The sequence below is a fragment of the Molossus molossus genome, unplaced genomic scaffold (genome assembly GCF_014108415.1).
Source record: "Molossus molossus isolate mMolMol1 unplaced genomic scaffold, mMolMol1.p scaffold_m16_p_1, whole genome shotgun sequence".
NCBI classification, from domain to species: domain Eukaryota; kingdom Metazoa; phylum Chordata; class Mammalia; order Chiroptera; family Molossidae; genus Molossus; species Molossus molossus.
In genome coordinates, this window is record NW_023425344.1 from 217801986 (window position 1) to 217827897 (window position 25912).

Below are 25912 nucleotides of genomic sequence, written 5' to 3' on the forward strand. Positions count from 1 at the left end.
CAAATAAAGAAAATAAGAAATGAAAGATGAGAAGTGACAATTGATACCACAGAAATACAAAGGATTATAAGGAAATACTATGTCAACAAATTGGACAATCTAGAAGAAATGGTTAAATTCCTAGAAACATATAACTTTCCAAGACTGAACCAAGAAGAAACTGAAAATCTGAACAGACTAATTATAACCAATGAAATCCAATCAGTAATAACAAACAAAAGTCCCAGCCCGATAGGCTCACAAGTAAATTTTACCAAACACTCAGAGAAGAATTAACACCTACCCTCAAATTATTCCATAAAATTCAAGAAAAGGGAAGGCTCCCAAGCTCATTTTGCGAGACCAGAATTATCCTAAATGCCAAACCAAACAGACATTACACACCGGCTGGGCAGCAGTACATTCTTAAGTAAATGCACATTTTAAGATATATTGAAATAACTTGTGGTAAAAAAATTATGTTAAATAATGTTTTTCTAAACAAATAAAAAGTTTCCTCTATATTTTCTTTTTGTGCTTTATTTATTTTTAAAGAATGCCATTATTTTACTGATTTTCATGAGCAGAGCTCCCCTTCCAAACACACAGACACATGCAGTATACTTTTGGTTTGTTCTGTTTCTCCTAAAACTCAAAATTCAAAATTTGAAGTATGGTTGCTACCGAAGGCATATCGCTTTTGCACCATTGTAGAGTCAAAAAATCCTAAATAGAACCACTGGAAGTTGGGGACTGTCTGTATACTATACCATTTCAATGAAATTATTCCTGGGCATACCCTTCTGGTTGTTAGATGGATGCTGCCCAATTCATGATTTGCTTAATAAAGCCAATAATATATTTTAAAAAAATTCCTATTCATATATGCTACTGTTCATCCTATATTTTATGTCTTATTCACACAGAAAGGACTTTGGAGTAATGTTCATAAATGTATTTAAAGTATCTACAGAGTGTATGTGTATATGTGTGAAGGTGGTATTTCAAATATTTAATATTAACTCCTACACTATACTGCCTCTATAGTATATATTTTTAAATTAGGGGTAGACTAAGTTACCTGTATAAGAAGCATATTTCATAACTTTTTTTAAAAAAGGGGGTACAGTGTATTAGCAGAGCACCTGGAAATAAATAATAGCTGCTAATGTCTAATGTCATGTGCTAGTGGCAAAGTCAGGGGCAAACCTGAAAAATCTAACGGTAGCCATGAAAGCTCTATACTGGATACTAAAGAAGATTATTATTTATCTAGCATATCTAATGTCAGCTTATCGGAAGCAAAACTGCCATAGGTGAAACTTAGGAATCTGGCTATTTATATTTCAGGGAAGAGTGAAATAAGAATAGTCACTCATATGCATTACTAGTATGTCCTAAAAGAAACACCACCTTGGGATTAAAAGCATGTATTAGTTTAACTTCAGGAAAACATCTGTCAGAAAACTTTTATATAAAAAATTCAGAGAGATGTGTATGTTTTCAACTTCCAGAATTGGCTTTTAAACAATTTGCCAAAAAACCACTTGTTTTAATTTGGGGAAAAGTGCTGAATATTTAGTGGAAGTTATGCTAAACTGACATCTGCTACAACTTCAGTGTAATTTTAAATATCATTCATTAATCACTGAGACTTAATGTCTTTGTAAATTAATCCTGCTTAGTGAGTCTGAATATGCTATTCTTATTCACATTAATGTTCAAGATACTGGTTGCAGCAACATATGGCATATCATGCATTAAATACACTAAAATTCTTACAAAAGCACAATTTTAAAGATGCAGGAATCTGTTACCAAGGAAAAGGGGAGGGTGGTTGAAGGGAATGACACATACCTTTTCATACAGTATGAGATTATCCGTTAGGTGCCAGATATAACATTGAAAGTTATCTTTTAAAAAATAAAAACATTTTCGCCCTGGCCGGTTTTGGCTCAGCGGTTAGAGCATCCGCCTGCGGTCCGGAGAGACCGGGGCTCGGTTCCCGCTAAGGGCATGTACCTCGGTTGCAGTTTGTCCCCGGCCCTGGTTGGTCATGCGGGTGGCAGCCACTCGATGTGTCCCTTTCACATCGATGTTTCCCTCTCTCTCTCTCTCCCTCCCACTCTATCTGTGCAAAAAATGGCCTCGGGTGAGGATTAAAAAAACAAAAGCAAAAACAAAAAATAAATAAATAAATAAAAACATTTTCTTCAGTAACATTCTAAGATAGCCATTTTCTCAAGTAAACTTTCCATCCAAAACTCACCTTTTAAATTAAGTCTATGAATCCACAGCTTCTTTCAACAAGGACAATGATCTGCCTTTGCCTTTCCAGAACAACCAGCTGGTTAACCAAACAGAGAAATCACACTTCCCCAGTCACCAGATGCTTAATTTTGAAGTTAGTACAATGTGGAATAATCCAATTCTTGAATTGGTACTATATGTTTACTACTAATTTTTTTTTCTAATTCTGAATAGACCCTTTAAAAATTAAGCAGCCCTGGCCATGTGGCTCAATGGTGAGTGTCAGCCTGCAAACAGGTTTGATTCCCAGTCAAGGGCATGTACCTGGGTTGCAGGTTCGATCCTCTGCCCAAGTTGGGTCCATGTGGGAGGAAACAAATCGCTGTCTCTTTCACATCAGTGTTTCTCTCTCACTCTGCCTCCACCTCCTCCCTCCACTCTCAAAAAAATCAATGGAAAAGAAATCCTGAAATAAGGATTAACAAACAAAAAATTTAAGCAAATGCTCTCTTTAATAACTGCAAAAAGAAAAGGGGGTGGGGGACAAAAAGAATCATGGCCTATAACAGACTGATATAGCATTATGAAAGAAACAGTCCCTTCAATATTGTTATAATTAGAAATTGATAAGTAATCAACATTAAATCTACTCAAAATTCCCAAAGATGCACCCTATTCAATAATTCAAAAAACAATTCTTAAACAGCTGATATAACAGGCTTAGAACATACTAGATTGAACAAAGAACATAATAAGCAAAATCCCTGCCTGCCCTCATGGAGGGCAGTGGGGGGACAGGTAGGTATACAGACAAATAATTAATTTTAATAATGAAAACAGTGATGTGTTATAAAAATAATATAAGGTAAGGCAAGAAAAATGAAGCTACAAAGGCCTTTTATTCTTTTTTTTTAATCCTCACCCAAGGACATTTTTGCATTTATTTTCAGATAGGGCTGGAGGGAAGGAGGAGGAAGAGAGAGAAACAGTGATGTGAGAGAGACACATCGAGTGGTTGCCACCCACACGACCCCAACCAGGGCCAGGGACAAACTGCAACAGAGGTACATGCCCTTAGTGGGAACTGAAACTGGGCCTTTCTAGTCCGTGGGCTGATGCTCTAACTGCCGAGCCAAACCGGGTAGGGCTACAAAGGCCTTTTAGACTTGATCATTAAAGAAAAGCCTCTTCCATGAGGAGACATTTGAGCTGAGACCAGAATGAAAAGGAGTAAGGTACTGGACTATGAGGGCAAAGAGCCTTCTGGACACAGAGAGAAAGCAAGTGGGCCCAAGGAGCTAAAGCTAAGTCAGAGAAAGAAAGTGGTATAGGAAATGAGGTTAGAGAGAAAGATAAGAGCTTTGCAGGCCATGCATGGTAAGAACCTTGGATTTTATTCTCCAGTCAGAAAGAAAGCCAGTGCAGGTTGAAAGCAGGTGAGAACTCAATAAAGAGATTCCTCTGGCTGCTGCCTGGGGAACAGACGTTAGTACAAGAGTGAACATAGTGAAGGGGTTTGTGCAAAATTCTGGGCAAGAGATATGAGAGTGGGAAAAAGTTGCTGGATGCAGGTCACAATTTTGAAATAGGAATAAACAGACTTTTCTGATTAGATCGCAAGCGGGATATAAGAAAAAGTGTCAAAAATGATCCTTAGGTTTCTGGCCTGAGCAACAAGGCAAATATACCGTTGGTAGGTTACTTTTAGGATAATTACAAGCTTTTAGGATAAATACAACAGGATTAGACAATTAGCCAATGACTTAAATAGTCTTTATTGATAAATTGTGGTATATTAATATAAGGGACTTCTAAACAGCAATAAAACATACTACTAGTACATACAACAATATGGATGAATCTTAGAATTGGTTAGTGACAGAAGCCTGACACAAAAGAGTACTATATGATTTCATTTACACAAAGTTGAAGAACAGGTAAAACAAATCTACCACCTTAGAAATCAGAATACTGGGTATCTTTTTGGGAGGGGTGGGTGAGATGTGAACTAGGAAAGAGAACTGTGGGTGGTGATTATACACAGATGTCTATATTTTATTTTATTTTTCAATAATTTTTCTTTATCGATTTTTAGAGGAGAGAGGAAGTGAGAGGGAGAGATAGAAACATCAATGAGAGAGAACATCGACTGGCCGCCCTCTGCACGCTCCCCACCAGGAATCGGGCCCACAACCTGGGCATGTGCCCTGACCATAAATTGAACCAGCGATCTCTTGGTGCATGGGTTGACACTCAACCAGTGAGCCACACCTGCCGGGCAGATGTCTACATTTAAAAAAAAAAAATTAAACCATCATGTAGAATGACACCCTGCCTCCAACATGATTCTCACACTGAGTAAAAGGCATCAACAGTCTACTCTCGATAGAGGAAGAGTGGGGCAAGAAATCCTCTATTTGGCACAGACAAGCAGGGCTTGCTAAAAGCTGACGGTGGGGAAGGAACAATGAAGCCTTCAACGTCCCAGACCCACTACTAAGCACAAGATATTAACAGACCACAGCTAAGGAATTTCAAGTCTGTAGTGTACAGAAGGTTACCATAAACACAACAAAACCAAAATCAATTCCCTTAGTGATTAGACTATTCTATATCCAACACTAACAGTCTGACAGAAGCAAAGAGGTGTCCATTTCCAGGGATAAATATCATTTACCTCAGTCTCTATTATTGTACACAAAATGTCCAGAATTCAGTATTTTTTAAAAAAGAGAGACACACAAGCAAGAAAAACACAACAAATTGTCAATAAGTGAGTAAATGAACAGAACAGACCCAGAGATCAACAAGATGATGGACTTGAAAATAACTATGAATTGGCTATTTTAAAAAAACTAAGTCAAAACAAAAAAACAAGTGTTGACAAGAATGTAAAAAAATTGGAAACTTATACAATGCTGGTGTGAATGTAAAATGTAGCAGTCTCTGTGGGAAACAGCTTAGCAGTTTCTCATAAAGTTAAACATGATCATGCAAAAATTTGTACACTAAAGTTCAGAACAACATTATTCATGATAATAAAAAAGTTGAAACAATTCAAAAGTTCTTTAATAAATGAGTAAACAATATATGGTATATCCAGATATGGGAATATAATTCTGCCATAAAAAAAGGAATAAAGTCAAATGGGGTGAGGGGAATGGGGACATCTATAATAGTGTCAACAATAAAAATAAAGAAAATACAGGAAAAAAAGCACTGTTACATACTACAACATGGACGAAACTTGAAAATATTATGCTAAGTGAAAGAAGCCACATACAAAAGACCACATATTGTATGATTCCATTTATATAAAATGTCTACAACAGGCAAATCTATAGAGACAGAAAGATTAGCGGTTGCCAGGGGCAGGGAATATGGGGTGAATGGAAGGGGGAAATTGAGAGTGACTGCTAACAGGTAAAGAAATACTATGCAAGCAAATGGGCAAAGAAGTGGGATTTTTTTCAAATCTGTTTTCATTGATTTTTTTAGAGAAAGAGGAAGGGAGAGAGAGAAACATCAATGTGAGAGACATACATCAATCAACTGCCTCCTGCATGCCCCGCACTGAGGATCAAGCCCGCAACCTGTGCACGTGCCCTGGGTATCCAACAGGGACCTCTCAGTCCATGGGACAACACTCAATCCACTGAGCCATACTGGCTAGGCAGGAGTAGAATTTTTAAAACACAGAAAGAAAAGAAAAACCCGTCAACACAAAGCTCTGCACCCAACAAAAATATCTTTTTTTTCATCCTCACTCGAGGACACTTTTACATTTATCTTCAAATAGAGCGGGAGGGAGAGAGGAAGACAGAGAGAGAAACATCAATGTGAGAGAGACACATCAAGTGGCTGCCACCCATACGACCCCAACTGGGGCCAGGAACAAACTGCAACCAAGGTTTGTGCCCTTAGTGGGAACCAAACTCAGGACTCTCCAGTCCATGGGCCAATGCTCTAACCACTGAGCAAAACTGTCCAGGGCAAAAATATCTTTCAAAAACCAGGATTAAGAAAGAACAATCAGAGAACCGAAAAATGGCAGCGGAGTGAAGGGAGCTACACAGACCGTCTCCCAGAACCAAACTGGAATTACAACTATAACACAGACAAATCGACGGGAAAAACCAACAGAAAAGCAGCTTGCGAGGACCATACAACGAGGGACACCGACTCGATCCCGGAGAGGGAGCCACAAACAGCAGAACACCAACACCCACAGGGAGAACTTGACAGGCTCCAAAGCCCACAGTGATAGCCAAAATGGTGAAACACAGAAACAGAAGCCAAATGAAAGAGCAAGACACCTCCACCGAAGATGAGATCAATGTGGAGCAATTAGGCATGTTAACAGAGCTAGAATTCAGAGCCATGATCTTGAGGAAGCTGAACAGCATGAGTAAGGACATAGAGACACTGAAAATAAGCCAATTGGAAATTAAAAACCAACAAGAAGAGATAAAAAACGACATATCAGAAATGAAAAACACATTGGAAGGTTTAAAAAGCAGAGTAGGGGAAGCTGAGGACCGGATCAGTGAATTAGAAGACAGGGTAGAAAAAATCAACCAATCAGAAACACAAAAGGAAAAAACTATTAAAAAACAGGAAGACAGCTTAAGAGAACTATGGGACAACTGGAAACGTAATAATATTCGCATCATAGGATTCCCTGAAGAAGAAGAAAATGAGCAAGGGATAGAGAATATATTCAAAAAAATAGTGAGAGAAAACTTCCCTAATTTGGTGAAGGAAGAAGGCATTCAAGTTCAAGAAGCACAGAGAGTCCCAAGTAAGAAGAACCCAAACAGGCCCACACCAAGACACATAGTAATTCAAATGCCACAAATTAAAGACAAAGAGAGAATCCTAAAAGCAGCAAGAGATAAGCAACAGGTTACCTACAAAGGGAACCCCATAAGGCTCTCAGCTGACTTCTCACAAGAAACACTACAGGCCAGAAGAGAATGGCATGAAGTAATCAAAGTCATGAAAAACAAGAATCTGAATCCAAGACTACTCTACCCAGCAAGGCTGTCATTCAAAATAGAAGATCAAATAAAGAGCTTCCCAGACAAAAAAAGGCTAAGGGAATACATTAGCACCAAACCAGCACTGCAAGAAATGTTAAAAGGACTGCTGTAATTAGCAGTAGAAATGGGAAGAAAAATAGAACCACACTAAACAAAAATGGCAATAAATAAGTACATATCAATAATCACCTTAAACGTTAATGGATTGAATGATCCCATAAAGAGACACAGAGTAGCTGATTGGATAAGAAAGCATGACTCATCTATATGTTGTTTACAAGAGACCCACCTCTCAACAAAAGACTCACATAGGTTGAAAGTGAAGGGATGGAAAAAAATTTTCCAAGCAAATGGAAAGCAAAAAACAGCTGGGGTAGCAATTCTCATATCTGATAAAATAGATTTCAAAATGAAGACCATAACTAGAGACAAAGACGGCCACTACATAATATTGAAAGGATCTATCCAACAGGAAGATATAACCTTGATAAACATATATGCACCCAATATAGGAGCACCAAAATATATTAAAAATCTTCTGGAGGACTTCCAAGGAGAAATCGACAACAATACAATCATAGCAGGGGACTTCAACACCCTGTTGACAGCACTGGATAGATCCTCTAGGCAAAAAATTAGCAAGGAAACAGAGACTCTAAATGAAGCACTAGACCAAATGGATTTAATAGATATCTACAGAGAATTACACCCCAAAACTACAGAATACACATTCTTCTCAAGTGCACATGGGACATTCTCAAAGATAGACCACATGATAGGACACAAACTAAATCTCTACAAGTTCAAGAAGATTGAAATCATATCAAGCATCTTCTCAGATCACAATGGCATGAAACTAGAAATCAATTGCAACAAGAACATGCAAAGACATTTCAACACATGGAGGTTAAATAGCATGTTATTAAACAATGAATGGGTCACCGACGAGATCAAGGAAGAAATTAAAAACTTCCTGGAAACCAATGAAAATGAACACACAACAACACAAAATCTATGGGATGCAGCGAAAGCAGTTCTGAGAGGGAAGTTCATAGAACTACAGGCCTACCTCAAAAAACAAGAAAAATTTCTAATTGACTGTCTAACCTCACAACTTAAAGATTTAGAAAGCAAACAAAAAGAAAACCCCAGAGCAAGTAGAAGGAAGGAAATAGTAAAGATCAGAGCAGAAATAAATGACATAGAGACCAAAAAAACAATTCAAAGGATCAATGAAACAAAGAGCTGGTTTTTCGAAAAGATAAACAAGATTGATGGACCCTTAGCTAGACTCACCAAGAAACAAAGAGAGAGAACCCAAATACACAAAATCAGAAATGAAAGAGGAGAAGTAACAACCAACACCACGGAAATACAAAAGATCGTTAACAACTACTACGAACAACTATATGGCAACAAATTCGACAATCTGAGCGAAATGGACAAATTTCTAGAAACACACAGTCTCCCAAAACTATTCCCGGAAGAGATAGAAAACTTGAACAGACCAATAACAACTAAGGAAATTGAAGAGGTAATCAAGACTCTCCCAGCAAACAAAAGCCCAGGCCCAGATGGTTTCACGGGGGAGTTTTACCGAACATTCAAAAAAGAACTAACACCCATTCTCCTCAAACTATTTCAAAAAATTCAAGAAGAAGGAAGACTTCCAAACACATTCTATGAGGCCAACATAATTCTAATTCCAAAACCAGAAAAAGACACTATGAAGAAAGAAAACTACAGGCCAATATCCCTGATGAACATAGACGCCAAAATCCTGAACAAAATATTAGCAAATCGGATACAGAAGTACATCAAAAAAATTATTCACCATGACCAAGTGGGATTCATTCCAGGGATGCAAGGCTGGTACAATATTCGCAAATCAATAAACGTGATACACCACATCAACAAAATGAAGAATAAAAACCACATGATCATATCAATAGATGCTGAAAAAGCATTCGACAAAATCCAGCATCCATTTCTGATAAAAACGCTCAGCAATGTAGGAATAGAGGGATCATATCTCGACATAATAAAGGCCATATATGAAAGACCTACAGCCAACATCATACTCAATGGACAGAAACTAAAAACATTTCCATTAAGAACAGGAACAAGACAGGGATGTCCACTTTCGCCACTCTTATTTAACATTGTACTGGAAGTCTTAGCCACAGCAATCAGACATGAAGAAAAAATAAAAGGGATCCAAACTGGAAAGGAGGAAGTGAAACTGTCATTATTTGCAGAGGACATGATATTGTACATAGAAAACCCTAAAGACTCCATCAAAAATCTATTAGACTTAATAAATGAATTTGGCAAAGTAGCAGGATACAAAATTAACGTCAGGAAATCGACGGCATTCTTGTACATCAATGATGAACTCACAGAAAGAGAAACTGAAAAAACAATCCCATTTACCGTTGCGCCAAAAAGATTACGATACCTAGGAATAAACTTAACCAAAGAAGTAAAGGACCTATTTGCAGAAAACTACAGGTCATTGAAAAAAGAAATAGAGGAAGATATAAAAAAGTGGAAGCACATACCCTGTTCATGGATTGGAAGAATTAACATCATTAAAATGTCCATACTACCCAAAGCAATCTATAGATTCAATGCAATCCCCATCAAAATACCAACGACATATTTCATAGAACTAGAACAAATACTTCAAAAGTTCATATGGAACCAAAAAAGACCCCGAATAGCCACAGCAATCTTGAAAAAGAAGAACAAAGTACGTGGGATCACAATACCAGATATCAGGTTATACTACAAAGCGACTGTAACCAAAACAGCCTGGTACTGGCACAAGAACAGGCATATAGACCAGTGGAACAGAACTGAAAACCCAGAAATGGACCCAAGGCAATACGCTCAATTAATATTTGACAAAGGTGGCAAGAGCATACAGTGGAGTAAAGACAGCCTCTTTAATAAATGGTGTTGGGAAAATTGGACAGCTACATGCAAAAAAATGAAACTAGACCATCAACTTACACCATACACAAAAATAAACTCGAAATGGATAAAAGACTTAAATGTGACCCGTGAATCCATAAAAATTCTAGAAGAAAATGTAGGCAACAAAATTTCGGACATCATACAGAGCAGAATTTTCACTGATACATCACCTAAGGCAACAGAAATAAAGGAGAAAATGAACACATGGGACTACATCAAACTAAAAAGCTTCTGCACAGCAAAAGAAACAATCATCAAAATGGAAAGGCAACCCACTGTATGGGAGAACATCATTGCCAATGATGTATCAGATAAGGGGTTAATTTCCAATATATAGAGAGTGCTCATACAACTCCACAAAAGGAAGACAAAGAACCCAATTAAAAAATGGGCAGAGGAGCTGAATAGACACCTCTCCAAACAAGACATACAAATGGCCAAGAGACATATGAAGAAATGCTCAACATCACTAATCATCAGAGAGATGCAAATTAAAACAACAATGAGGTATCACCTCACACCTGTCAGAATGGCCGCCATCAACAAATCATCAAACAACAAGTGTTGGCGAGGGTGTGGAGAAAAGGGGACTCTAATACACTGCTGGTGGGAATGCAGACTGGTGCAGCCGCTATGGAAAACAATATGGTGCTACCTCAAAAAATTAAAAATTGAACTTCCATTTGACCCAGTGATCCCACTGCTGGGAATATACCCTAAGAAGCCTGAAACACCAATCAGGAAGAATATATGTACCCCCATGTTCATAGCAGCACTATTTACAATAGCTAAGATCTGGAAACAGCCCAAGTGTCCACCAGTAGACGAATGGATAAAAAAGCTGTGGTACATATACACAATGGAGTACTATGCAGCGGTAAGAAAGAAAGATCTCTTATCCTTTGAGACGACACGGAGGGACCTGGAAAATATTATCCTAAGTGAAAGAAGCCAAGCAGAAAAAGACAAATACCACATGATCTCACTTATATACGGAATATAATGAACATAACAGTCTGAGGAATACAGTAGACCCAGACACATGGAAGTAGGGCACAGACTGACATCCCTCAGAAGAGGGGATGGGGGGTGGGGGGTGGGAAGAGATAAACCACAGAACTTATATGCATGTATGCAGGACCAATGGACATGGACAACTAAGCCGGGGACAGGGTGGAGGGAGGGTAGGGTGGGGGGTGCCAATGGGGTAAAAAGGTAAAATATCTGTACCAAAAAAATAAATAAAAATTCATAAAAAAAAAAAAAAGAAAGAAAGAACAATCAGCCCTGGTTGGTTTGACTCAGCAGTTAGAGCATCGGCCTGCCCACCAAAGGGACGCAGGTTCAATTCCTGGTCAAGGGCATGTACCTGCATTGCAGGTTCAATCCCTGGCCCTTGTTGGGCTTGTGTGGGAGGCAACCAATCAGTGTTTCTCTCTATCCCTCCCTTTCACTCTAGCTAAGAATCAATGGGAAAATATCCTTAGGTGAAGGTTAAAAAAAGAACAACCATATAAGCAAAAGTTGAGAAGAAGCACTGCCAGCAGATCTGCAAAACAAGAAATGTTAAAGATAGTTATTCAGCCAGTATTGGAAAGAGCACTGCAAATGGTAAACATGAAAGTAAATGTAAGACTTTTTTTCTTTTAAAAATTTCCTTCAAGATTACTTCCGAGGTGGACTCAGAGGTGCAGGGAGGCTCGAGTCTCCCGTGCAGCTGGGGGATTTCTGGTGTGCAACCTCAGTCTGAAATTGTTCCTGAAGATGATTCTCTGAATGTCACTGTCAGTTCTGCAAATGCCTGTCATGCAGAATTGCGCAAGGCCATAAGTGCTACTATACGAAAACTAATGTCTAACCTGCTTCCATTTGGAGTGGACTTTTTCAGGTTTTCTCATCCAACCATCCACAACCTGATCCAGTTTTCCAGGAGCTGGAAAATGTGTCAATTACCAATGGGTAAAATTTGATGTGTGCAAACCTGGAGATGGGCGGCTACTCCAAAAACCGCTGGAGAATGATGCAGCTATAAGCTTTGAAGCTTTTCAGAGACAGAACTCTGATGAAGATGATCATGATCCCATTCTACAAAGATGACTGGATCTGCCCTGGCCGGTTTTCTCAGTGGTTAGAGCGTTGGCCTGCGGTCCCAAAAGACTAGGGTTCGGTTCCCACTAAGGGCATGTACTGGTTGCAGTTTATCCCTGGCCCTGGTTGGGTCGTGTGGGTGGCAGCCACTCGATGTATCCCTTTCACATCTATGTTTCTCTCTCTCTTCCTCTCTTTCCCTTCCACTCTATTTGAACAAAAAAAATGGAAAAATGTCCTCGGGTGAGGATAAAAAAAAAAGATGATTGACTCTCCCAAGGCTTCAACCTTACAGCCTTTGTGTCTTCTTATCACCCATGTTCCTGACACATGAACTCTTGGTAGATATCACCTACAGCACTTGAAGTCTCGTTTGCAGTGTAGCCCAACGCAGTCTTCAGACTGAACAAGAAGGGATGAGATACCACATCATTTTCAACATGATGATTTTTTAAAACTAAAACTCAGAATATATGGAAGAAGGCAGCAATTCAGAAGCAAAGAGGATATCAAAATTAACACATTTTTAGTGGAGGTTCCCATGGTAACAGTTCTTCCCCACTGAGAACAACTTTACCTGCTTTATTTCTAGTAATAAATTTCTTTTGACAAAAAACAAAACAACAAAAAAACATTTCCTTAAAAAATAATCAACTGGGCCCTGGCTGGTTTGGCTCAGCAGTTAGAACATCAGCCTGCGGACCAGAGAGTCCCAGGTTCGGTTCCCACTAAGGGCATGTACCTTGGTTGTGGTTTGTCCCCAGCCCCGGTTGGGGTCGTGTGGGTGGCTGCCATTTGATGTGTCTCTCTCACATCGATGTTTCTCTCTCTCTCTTCCTCCCACTCTCCCTCCTGCTCTATCTGAAGATAAATGCAAAAATGTCCTCAGGTGAGGATTAAAAAGAAAAAATCAATTGGCCCAGCTGGTGTGGCTCAGTGGTTGAGCATCAACCCATGCACTAAGAGGTCACTGGTTCGATTCCTGGTTGGGGCACATGCCCAGGTTGTAGGCCTGATCCCCAGTGGAGGCATGCAGGAGGCAGCCAATTAACGCTCTCTCTCATCAATATTTCCATCTCTCTCTCCCTCTCCCTTTCTCTGTCTCTCTAATATATCAATAAAAAGAGAAAAGAAAAAAAGGCTTAGAGAGCTGGACTCTGCAAGGGCAAGCACAGAGGCAATTCTGCTAAGCTGAGTCCATACTTTAAAAAAAAAAAATCAACTTTCTGCCCTGGATGGTGCATCTCAGTGGTTAGAGCATCAGCCATGCACAGAAGGGTTGCAGGTTTGATTCCTGGTCAAGGGCACAAACCTGGGATGCAGGTTCCATTCCCGGCCTGTCATGGGTGCGAGAGGCAACAAATCAATATGTCTCTTTCACATTGATGTTTCTCTCTCCCTCTCTCTCTCCCCCTTCCGCCCTTCCTTTCACTCTCTCTAAAAATCAATGGGAAAAATATCCTCGGGTGAGGATTAACAAAAAGATAATAATTGACTGTCTAAAGTAAAAATCAGTAATAACATATTGAAGGGTTATTAAAAGTAAAATATATGCTTGGCCGGTGTGGCTCAGTGGTTGAGCATTGACCCATGCACCAAGAGGTTGCCGGCTTGATTCCCAGTCAGGGCACATACCCAGGTGTGGACCAAATCCTCAGTGGGGGGCATGCAGGAGGCGGTCATTCGATGTTTTCTCTCTTCAATATTTCTATCTCCTTCTCCCTCTCCCTTCTTCTCCCTCTAAAAATCAATAAAGAAAAAAAATTAAAAATAAATAAATAAATAAAAGTAAAATATATAACAGCAATAGTAAGAGGATGGGAGAGAAGAAATAGCAAATATTGCAAGGTTCTTACAACATCAAATAGTATCACCTTATTTGAAGGTAGATTTTGACAAGTTAAAGAAGTAACCTAAAGGAACCACAAAAGGAAATAATTTTTTAATCCTCACTGGAGGATATGCTTTATTGATTTTAGAGAAAAGGAAGGGGGGAGGAGTTGAGGAGGGGTGGGAGAGAGAAACATCAGTGTGAGAGAGAAACATCAATCGGTTGCCTCCTGTATTCACCCCAGCCAGGGATCCAACCAGCAACTTCAGTATGGGCCCTGACCAGGAGTACAGGATGACACTCCAATCAATTAAGCCATACAGGCCAAGGCCTTCAATTCCATTTTAGATTAAAATCCTTTCACACTTGCGTCCATAACAAGCCTGAGGAATGTGTGTAGGTAGCCAAGGGCAGATGGACAGCACACACTTGGATACGTTACTCTACAACTCATGGGGCAAAATATGAGACTGGGTTATCAGTCTATAGGAATTAGGCAATAGTTAAAAATTAGGAAAGTGGATGAACCTCCTGAAGGGGAATTACACAAAATGATATAAAACAGCAGGTCAAGAATAAAACGCTGGAACACCACTGTTGAAGGAATGAATAGAGGAAGAACAAAAAACTATAAAGGAGACCAAAACAAACAAACAAAAAACCCAACTGGAGGAAAACCAAAATAGTAGACAAACAACGCTAATAATAACTGTTAATATCTATGTTCCAAATTAGTCTCTCAAATGCACTGCTTCATTTAAACCTACATAAACCTAAAAAAATAGGGTTATTTTATTACCGCTTTTTAGATAAGGATACTGAGGCTTAAAAAAATAGGTATTTAATGTAGTTAAGAAAATGGGTATATAGCCAGAATATTAGGGTTAAAATCCTAGCTTTACTAGCTAGGTATTTCAGCTTCCTATTCTTTAAGAAGGGGATAACAGTTCCAACCTCACAGGATTGTTATAATAAACACATTAATTACTACATGTTAAATGTCCAAAATGATGCCTTGAACAAAACAAAACAAAAAAAGACAAGTGCCAGCATAGAGAATTTCAAAAAAATACAACAGTATCAAATAATAAACTTGTAGAAAAAACTATTAGATATAAAATCTAGTATGTATTTTTTTTTCTTTATTGATATATAGAGAGAGGGGGCAAGGGAGAGGAAGAGAGATAGAAACATTGATGAGAGAGAATATCAACTGACCGCCTCCTGCATGCCCCCCCTGGGGATCAGGCCCTGACCCGAGATCAAACCAGCAACCTTTGGATGCTCAACCACTGAGCCACACCGGCCGGGCTAATATATATCTTTAATATACATACATATTCCAAGCTATTAACTACAATAACAGAGAAATATATATAAACATTATATTGGGAGGCAGGCAGACGAGATACTTCCAAGTTGAATTCACAGAACAAAATGTTTCCCCAAATTGTCGCCAAACAGAAAGATGCTTTAACATATTAATAATTCCATTTCCACTGTTAACCAGTGACTGAAATAAGATTTATAGCAAAGTGAGGCTTCCTGACACTGGGTAGCTTATAATGTCAACATATCTCTCATATAATAAGGCGATATTTTATAAATATTTGTAAATTGATAGTTAAAGACACTTTCTTCTTCTTTTTTTTTTGTTAATTCTCACCCGAGGATATTTTCCCATTGATTTTTTTTCAGAGAGAGGGAGGGAAGAAGGGAAAGGAATAGTGAGAGAAGGGGGAAAGGGAGGAAAAGAGAGAGAGAGACATCAATTGGTTTCGTCCTGCACGTCTCTGACCAGGGCCAGGGATGGAACCTGCAACCCAGATATGTACCCTTGACCGAGAATCGAACCTGAGATCCTTTGGTCTGCAGGCCGATGTTCTAACCACTGAAACAAAGCAGCCAAGGCTAAAGACATTTTATTTTACATTTTTAAGTAGATTTACTATTTAATACTCCAAATTACGTGAATATCCAAAAGGGATCTGCTGAAATAGAAAGCAGTGGGAAAACCCTTAACATAAATATTTACAGCTGTATACTCATGTAAAGATACAGTAGGGCACACCAGTTCTTTTAACCACTTTGTGCCCTGTCGTGGGAAGATCAGAATCTAGTTAATAAGTTCTAAACTCATTTCCTCTCTTCTGAACATAGTGAAAGCTCCTGACATCAGAGAAATAACCAAGAAAAGGCAAAATTCTTGAACCATCCTGCAAAAGCCGGATATTAAGAGAAAAAAAATTTCACACTTACTTTATAGAGCTGATGTAAAGGATAAAAAAGACTGGAAATAAGGTACTGCCGACAGTAACTTTACTAAACATATGAAAATGCTTAGCTTACACTTAAGCTGCCTTGCCCTTGGCATTGATTACTACTGCCATCTAGCAACAGGTCCAAAAATGAGAGAACACAAAAATCATCCAAGACTACAAAGTCTCTAAACAGAAAGATGCTTTAACTTAGTAATTATTAAAATTTCTGCTATTAACCACAATTGAGATTAAGTTGCATTTCCTTAGTTGTTCTTTTCCTTTCTTCCTCTGTGTGAACTCATAATTTGATCAATCCTGATCTTTCTCCAAAATTCCAATCCCTTATTTCTAATGTCTCCCTAGATCTCTACCTCTGAACATGCTGTCCTAAATCCAAATTCAATATAACCAAAATATATCTCAAATACCTGTATTCTTCATCTCTGTTAACTACACAATCTTCTCAGTCAGCTAGGCTCAAAATCTCAGAATCATCTATGACTAAAGGGAAGCATAAACCAAGATTCAACTAAACCTATAAATCCGACTTTGAAAATCACCCTTCACATCTATCTACTTATAGTTTGCGCTGCTATTATTCTTGGGTTTCTCATTACCTCTGATCTACAACTGTAGTCACCTCCTACATGCCTCACACAGAGCAAAACAGGAACCACCTAATCTAAAATCTAACTGATTCCTGGACAATAATGGCAAGAATAAAAGAAAGTCTTACTTCCCACAGGAAAAACATCATATAAGAGTTTTGTCCTGCCAGGCAGGTGTCGCTCAGTGGTTGAGCGTCTACCCATGCACCAGTTCGATTCCCAGTCAGGGCACATGCCCAGGCTGTGGGCCCAATCCCCAGTGGAGGGTATGCAGGAGACAGCTGATCGATGTTTCTCACACTGATGTTTCTATCTCTCTCTCTCCCTTCCTCTTGCTAAAAAACAAAACAAACAAACAAAAAATACTGACATACAGCATGACATTAAATGGGAAACAAAAGCAAATATATTATTTCAAAAAAAGTTCTTAAGTACAAATAGTTCTTTAATGAAATGCTTAATTTATATATATATATATGTATTTTTAATCTCACCTGAGTATATTTTTCTATTTATCTTCAGATAGAGTGGGAGGGAGAGAAAGGGAGAGAGAAACATCAACATGAGAGGGACACATCAACTGGTTGCCTCCCACACAACCCCAATCAGGGCCGGGGAGGAACTGCAACCGAGGTACGTGCCCCCCCCCTTGGCTGGAATTGAACCTGAGACTCATTGGTCCACGGGCCAACACTCTACCTCTGAACCAAACTGACCAGGGTGAAATGCTTAATTTTTATAAAGTATCATATACATTCTTTTATTGTTTTTGCATGGGCTGCAGACATCCGAACATGTGAATTATACACTATTTTATAGCAACCCAGGCTTTTCAATACTTTTTAAATAATTTTTTAAAGATTTTCGATTGATTTTTAGAGGGAGAGATGGAGGAACAGAGAGAGAGAGAAACACTGATATGAGAGCAAAATATCAATCAGCTGCCTCCTGCATGCCCCTTACTGGGGATCGGTTTGCAACTCAGGCATGGAAATCGAACCAGCTATCCTACCTTTTGGTGCAGGGGACAACGCCCACTCAACTGAGACACACTGGCCAGGGCCAGACTTTTCATTATTTAATAGGTAAAATATATTTCCCACAACAGAACTACAAAAAGGGTTGATCTTCTCTCCAAGAATTCTACATCATTTGCTTGAGTTATCTAGATCCTATCAATGCTTCAAGAAGAGGGGGATGGGAGTGAGGAGCAGGGAGTCAATGGGGCGAGAGGAGGGACATCTGTAATACATTCAACAATAAAGATAAATTTAAAAAGGAAAAAAATAAAAATCAATAAAGAAAAAAAAAGATCTGCCCTGGCCAGGTTGGCTCAGCGGTTAGAGCATTGGTCTGCAGTCCAGAGAGACCCGGGTTCGGTTCCCGCTAGGGGCATGTACCTTGGTTGCAGTTTGTCCCCGGCCCTGGTTGGTCGTGCGGGTGGCAGCCACTCGATGTGTCCCTTTAACGTCGATGTTTGTTTCTCTCTCTCTCTCTCTCTCTCTCTCTTATTCCTCTCTCTCCCTCCTACTCTATCTGTGCAAAAAATGGAAAAATGTCCTCGGGTGAGGATAAAAAAAAAATCTAGTTCAAATGCTACTAGCACTACAAAATCTTCCTTAACTTAGCCAAAAGTTAGTTTCTACTTCCCTTGAATGTCAAAATATTGACATTCTGTCTGTTATTCAACAGTAATAATAATATACTAAATATATTGAAGTACTTTTATGTAGTTAGGTTTTACATACTTATATTTGTTTATCCTCACTGTAGAGTATAAACTTCTTAAGGATAGGAGCCATGTTCTCCAATCATAGAAAATCAATCCACTACTGGCCTACTTCATGAAATCCTACTTCCTGTGAGGAGTGTAAACATACAAACACACACAAAACAAACTCAATAGAGGAAGACAAAAAGGCAAAGATAAGGAACTACACATATAGGTAAAACAATGTCAAAGACAAGAGAAAACACACACACACACACAGAGCCACCCATCCAAGCCTTAGAAGCAGCAATCCTCTTTCTGGAGAAAGCAAAGATCCTACATAAGAAATAAATCAATTAGCCCTGGCCAGTTTGGCTCAGCGGTTAGAGCGTCGGCCTGAGGTTCAAAGAGACCCAGGTTTGGTTCCCACTAAGGGTGCGTACCTCGGTTGCTGTTTGTCCCCAGCCCTGGTTGGGTCATGCGGGTGGCAGCCACTCAATGTGTCCCTTTCGCATCGATGTTTCTCTCTCTCTCTCTTCTTCTCTTTCCCTCCCACTCTATCTGAACAAAAAATGGAAAAATGTCCTTGGGTAAGGATGAAAATAAATAAATAAACTAGTAACAACATTGATGAAACATCCATAACCACAACTTTGAGAAGATTAATTCACTCCACCTCCTAAAGTCACAGAAAGCTCCATAAAGGCATAACTGAGGCTAAGGAAAGGGTTAGGATTTAGGAACATCACCTTACCACCTTACACAGAATTCTTCATGCAGAAAGCATTCAATAAACACCTGTAGGTTTGAATGTAATTTAATAGCTAGTCTTATATACCCAAATTCAGAAATTAAACACGTTCAAAATGCTCTTCCTTCAGAAAATACTTTATAGGATCAAATTACCTAAAATTCCTGCAAACAATGCAGTTAATACTATGTGCCTTATATGATGTAAACTATGTTTCTGATGCAAAAAAAAAAAAAAAAATACATCCACATTTTAATCATTCAAAAATTTCAAAAATAACCCGTGATTCATAAATTGTATTCTTTGTAGTTTTAGAATGACTCAGGGGAATTGTGTGATTCTAAACTTCTTTTTTAGTTACTAAAAAAAATTCTTCCATTTGATGTTACAATCTCAGAAAAAAGGGGGGAAAGTCTGGAAGAAATGATATAAAGAACATAGTTTATGAAGCTTTTTAAAAAAATCCTCACCCGAGAACATTTTTCTATTTATCTTCAGATAGAGTGGGAGGAAGGGGGAGAGAGAGAGAATCATGGGTGTGAGAGAGACACATCGACTGGTTGCCTCCTACACCAGGCCGACCAGGGCTGGGGACAAACTGCAACTAAGGTGCATGCCCTTGACCAGAATCGAACCTGTGACTCTTTGGTCTGTGGGCCAACACTCTAACTGCTGAGCCAAATTGGCCAGGGCTATGGAACATTTTAAAATAGCCATTCAAAGGTAAAATGGGCCCTGCCCTGGCTGGTTTGACTCAGCGGTTAGAGTATTGGCCTGTGGTCCAGAGAGACCGGGGTTCGGTTCCCCCTAAGGGCACGTATCTCAGTTGCAGTTTGTCCCTGGCCCTGGATGGGTAGTGCGGGTGGCAGCCACTTGATGTGTACCTTTCAGGTCGATGTTTCTCTCTCTCTCTCTCCCCCCCCCCCCGCCCTCCCACTCTATCTGAACAAAAAATGGAAAAATGTCCTCAGGTGAGGATAAAAAAAAAAAGGTAAAATGGGCCCTGCATGTGTGGATGTGGCTCAGCCGACTGAACTTTTCCCATGCACCAAGAAGTCATCAATTTGATTCCAGGTCAGGGCACATGCCAAGGTTGCAGGCTCAACCTCCAGTAGGGGGTGTACAGGAGGCAGTTGACTGATGTTTCTCTCACATTGATGTTTCTCTCTCTCCCTCTCCATTCCTCTAAAAAAAATCAATAAAAACATATTTAAAAAAAAAGAAATGTAAAATGGTGTTATTATAAATCTTTTTAGTATTTATTTTAACTTTAAAATATATATATATATATTTTTTATCCTCACCCGAGGACATTTTTCCATTTTCTGTTCAGGTAGAGTGGGAGGGAGAGAGAGGAACAGAGAGAGAGAGAGAGAGAAACATCGACGTGAAAGGAACACATCGAGTGGCTGCCACCCGCACAACCGACCAGGGCCGGGGACAAACTGCAACTGAGGTACGCGCCCTTAGCGGGAACCGAACCCGGGACTCTCAGGACCGCAGGCCGACGCTCTAACCGCTGAGCCAAACCGGCCAGGGCTAATTTTAAAATATTTTAATTAATTTTTAGAGAGAGAGGAAGGGAGAAGGAGAGAACCATCAATGTGATAGCGAAACATCAATCAACTACCTCCTGCACACCCCCTACCAGGGATCAGATTTGCTTACAACCCAGGCATGTGCCCTGACTGTGAATCAAACTGGCTACCTTTTAGTGCAGGGGAGGATGCCCAACCAACTGAGCCACACCAGTTAGGGCAATTTTTATTGACTGACTGATTGATTTTAGAGAGAGAGAGGAAGGGGAGAGAGAGGAGAGAAACATCCATTTGTTGTTCTACTTATTTTTGCATTATTGGTCGATTCTTGTATGTGCCCTGACCAGAGAGTGAACCCACAACCTTGGCATATCAGCATGATGCTCTAACTAACTACAGGGCCAGGGCTACCATATTATAATTCTTATTTGAACAAACTGAAATGAATCATCATCAAACAACCAAGCAATATAGAGTTAAAACATTAAAAAAAATTTTTTTCTTTATTGATCTTATAGAAAGAGGGAGAGAGACAGAAACATCAATGAGAGAGAACATTGATTGGCTGCCTCCTGCATGCCCCCCACTGGGGATTTGGCCCACAACCTGGGCATATGCCTTGACTAGAAATTGAACTGGTGACCTCTTGGTGCATGGGTCGATGCTCAACCACTGAGCCACACCAGCCAGGCTAGAGTTAAAATATTTAAAGCATATATATACATGTGAAAAGTCTTAACACTATGAAAGATTTTTTTTTTTTTTTTTTATGATGGCAATACCAATGATGTAAAATCCAGTGCAAATTTTGGTTGCCTGTGCCAAGGCTTAAAGAAAGATTTAAGTCCTGGCCCATTTGGCTCAGCGGTTAGAGCTTCTGCCTGCAGACCAGAGAGTCCTGGGTTCGATTCCTGCTAAGGGCACATACCCTGGTTGTACTTTGTCCCTGACCCCAGTTGAGGATGTGCAGGTGGCAACCAGTAGACATGTCTCGCCCACATTGATGTTTCTCTCCCTCCCTCCCTCCCTTCCATTGTATCTTACGATAAATGCAAAAATATCGAGGATAAAAAAATTTAAAAATTAAATAAAGGTTTAAAATAATATCAGCTATAAGATATAATAAATTTAAAATATTAAGTCATCACCTAAAGCTTTTTTCTTCTAGTTATTATTTCACATTAATACATGATGAATGATACTGCATGAAATCAACAGAGAAAGAATTTATTTAATAGCATTTGTCAGGCAATGTTTTCACACTTCACAAATTTTTACTCATTTAATTCTCCTAATATCCTACAAAGTACTTATAATTATCCCATTTCACAAATGGGAAATTGAAGCACAGAATGGTTATGTATAAACAACTTAAGATCACAGAGCTAGTAATTAAAGACAGTACTCAATTCAGGCATTTTGGTTTTAAAATCTGCTGTTGCCCTAGCCAGTTACTAAGTGGTTAGAGCATCAGTCCTTGAACCCAAGGGTCTGGATTTGATTCCCAGTCAAGGGCATGTACTTGGGTTGCCAGTTCAATCCCCAGCCCCAGTGGGGGTTGTGTGGGAGGCAGCCAATCAATGTGTCTCTTTCACATCAATGTGTCTCACTCTCTCCTCCTCCCTCTCCCTTCCACTCTCTCTAAAAATCAATAAAAAAATATCCTCAGGTGAGGATTAACAACAACGACAAAGAATCTGCTCTCACCCACTAGCTCTGCTGCATTTCAAGAAATGGTGAAATCCTTTTATTAAAAACCAATAAAAAGTAATAATGATCAGGAGAAAAGTCCACAAAAAGAATAGCGATAAAGAGTCACTTATCTCAGTATACATACTAACACTAAGAAACATGTGAAAGAGATATCTTAACCTTCGTGATAAATAGACTACGCTACATTATCAGGAAAATCGTTTACATTATAATGGCACATCAAACTTATTAGTCTTTGGAAGAAAAGGCTTCTTTTAATTTTCCTATGGAACTATTGTTAGCAAAGTAAAATAAAATTTGGAGACTAATATTACTCAACACTAACATTAACTTGATAAACAAGATTTTTATCATTTTTTGGTCCAGTCTACTTATGAAGAGGCAAACCACTGTGATAAAGCTGAAAAAAAAAATTTTTTTAATCACATGAACTAGTGCGGTCCACACCAGAACTAATACTAAATTTGAACCCTTTCAAGGTATAATAGATACTTAATATAACTTTACATTTTGTTTATAAAAGAATGCCACTTTGTAAAGGACTGCAGTATTTGCCATTTCATCTGATTCTTACACTCCAGGAGTTAAATAGGACAAATACCATTATTCTTATTTTAGAAATAAGTAAACTAAAGCTCAGAAAAGCTAAATATTTTGCATGGTCTAGTTAGAGCGAAACTCTGATTCCAAGTGCTCCTTCTATCATTGTTGCCAACAATTTTATGCTTTGTACTTTTCAAGTTGTCATAATGATTAATGCTTAGCCCAGAAAATCTGGAAAATACATTAGAAAGTAGAACATATAATGAAGTTTTATGATCTTTAAAATGTTAAGAGTTTTGCTAAAAATCTCATTGCATCATGTACAATATATCTAGCTGACATGAACCAGTTAAATCAGTGGGATGCAAGAAAAACCTGCACTTACTAAAGCGAAGTGAATCCAATTTTAAATGCTAAAATGTGAAAAAATATATCCCTACAATATAGTACTATTTTTTAGAGTTTTTAAAAAATCACTTCTATCACTGTTATATATTCTATGCACACTGGGTTCAAACGATAGGGTAGCCTCTACAGGAAAGTATTTGAAAGGAAGAACAGTTATATGTAGTTAACGTCAGTACTCTGTATTTTAGATTCACTTCTCATGTGATCCTCACAACTCTAGGAAGTAGACAAGGCTGGTATGGGCTTCAGTGCTGCACTTATAGACGCTGAAGCTGAGAGGGTGACTGCTCATGTCAAAGGTTAGTAAGTGGCTCCGCTCCTACTCCGATGTCTTTCCACTACATCACTTGCCCTGTAAGTATGCTGTGTTCTGAAATAACGTCAAGTTTGAAAACAGGAGCTCGAATGCCACTCAAGCTGTCAAAGACAAGCTGAAGGAAACACGCGGAGTAGTCATTTAGCACTTTCCTTTGGCAAAGTGCTTAGCTTAGCTGATCTCGTGGTTCGTTCCACGCCCTTCCCAAAGGAAAACGTGCTTTCTGCCCGCGGAAAAGAACAAACGCAGGGGGTGGGTAGGAAAGAATGCGAGGGGAAGGACGGAGGAGCAAGGGAAAACCAGGACCTGGCTACCCTTCGTCGAACGCTTGGCGAAGGGCGCTACGCTTTTAATGAAGAACGACCCAAAGAAAGTGCTGGGGCGGCGCGGCCCTAGGGGCAGGACTGCGCGGGTCGACCGCGGCTCGGACCGCGGCACCAGAAGCCCCAACGCTTGGTCCCTCCTCCCAGCTCCTCCCCATGACCCTCGGCATTAGAGGCTTAGCAACTCCGGCTTTCCAGGCTCAACCCATCCTGCCGCCACCGGTCGGGAGAGCTGTCCCGCCCCGGGCCTCGCCCAACCGGCCCTGCGCAATGTACCTCAGCTACAAGCCCACAACTGGCGCGGGAGAGCACGCGAGTTCAGTCACGGCGCAGAGCAGACGACCGGAACTCCACCCTCTACCTCTCGGATTGGGTAAACGCCCAACGGAAAGGAAGACGATTGGTCAGCAGGAGAGAGGCGGGCCACAGCCGAGGGGAAGCGAAAGAGGCGAGGCGGGGAGGCGCGAGGAATTGCTGAGAGCTGACCTCTCTTCGGATTGGACGAAAGCAGGATGTCTGAGCCTGTGGGGAGCCAGCTTACATTAATCACCGCCTGTTACGTGACGTTAACGGGTTTCAGCCACTCATTGGTTGTGATAAAGGGTTGGGTCTCCAGGCTGCGTAGCCAATAAAGGACAATATGAACGCCGGTTCCGCCTCTTTCTCGGGGGACTGGGTCTTTCCGTTGACACTGTGCCATGTGCGTTTAGATGCCAGAACTCCCGCTGAGCCAGTCTTGGATAGGGATTTATTGTAATGTCTCGAACCTTCTACCCTAGGTGAGAAATACTTAGTAAGAACTGGGCCCAGAAACACTTACATACGCCCAGAATTCCGAGTTTGATTCAAAGGAACAAGTCTGTTACTCCCTCTTTGACGTGGCTGTATCACTGTCTAAAAAAGTTACCACTTTGAAGGTAGCACCACCTCCCTGCCAGGGAACTTGGATTTGTAGCCCTCAACGCGCAAGTCCTGTATCTTTAAATGTGGTTGTTGCTCCTGAATTCTTATTAATACCCGCTGACGTTCTGATGTGTTGTGCTTTTTATCCTTTCACTTATCAGCACCAGTAAAGCCAAAGGACACTTAGCAAAACTGGAAAGACTTCATGTATGTTTGTAAAAAGAAATATTAGTGTCGCAGACATTTTACCACTCTGCTTGGTGCTCTGCTAGTTGTTCGTACTTACTGTACTAGGGTGGAGGATAGTAACATTTTTGGTTTGTAAAATTTTTACTTGATAAGACAGTGTTTGGTTTTCATATTAGTGTCCATTTGAGAATATAATAAAAGTATCCTAAATTTAGCAATTATACATACTATAATGGTGCGGGTAGCAGCTGCTTACATATAAAAATCGAGTGTTAATATGACATGAAGCTGAACTGGCTGCTGTCTGGACAGAAAAATACTGTTGTAGTTAAAATGTCAAGCACTAACAGTTTCAGTGGGTACACACATTGTATATTATTCAAGATTGTATTATGAAGTCCATTTTCAGCCTTTATGGGAACACGTTGGTTTAAGGAAGGGTTTCCCTGCCTTTATTGGATCATGAATTCCTTTTACTT

General features: G+C 39.7%; 1 protein-coding gene across 1 annotated transcript in view; it reads right to left on the reverse strand.

Moving 5' to 3' along the window:
• Window positions 1-24677, reverse strand: part of WDR89 (WD repeat domain 89) — a 38458-nt gene extending 13781 nt beyond the window's left edge. The window contains exon 1 of the mRNA XM_036274015.1: window positions 24618-24677. The gene's annotated coding sequence lies outside the window, so the exon portion shown is untranslated. The remainder of the gene's footprint in view (window positions 1-24617) is intronic.
• Window positions 24678-25912: the final 1235 nt, after the last annotated feature.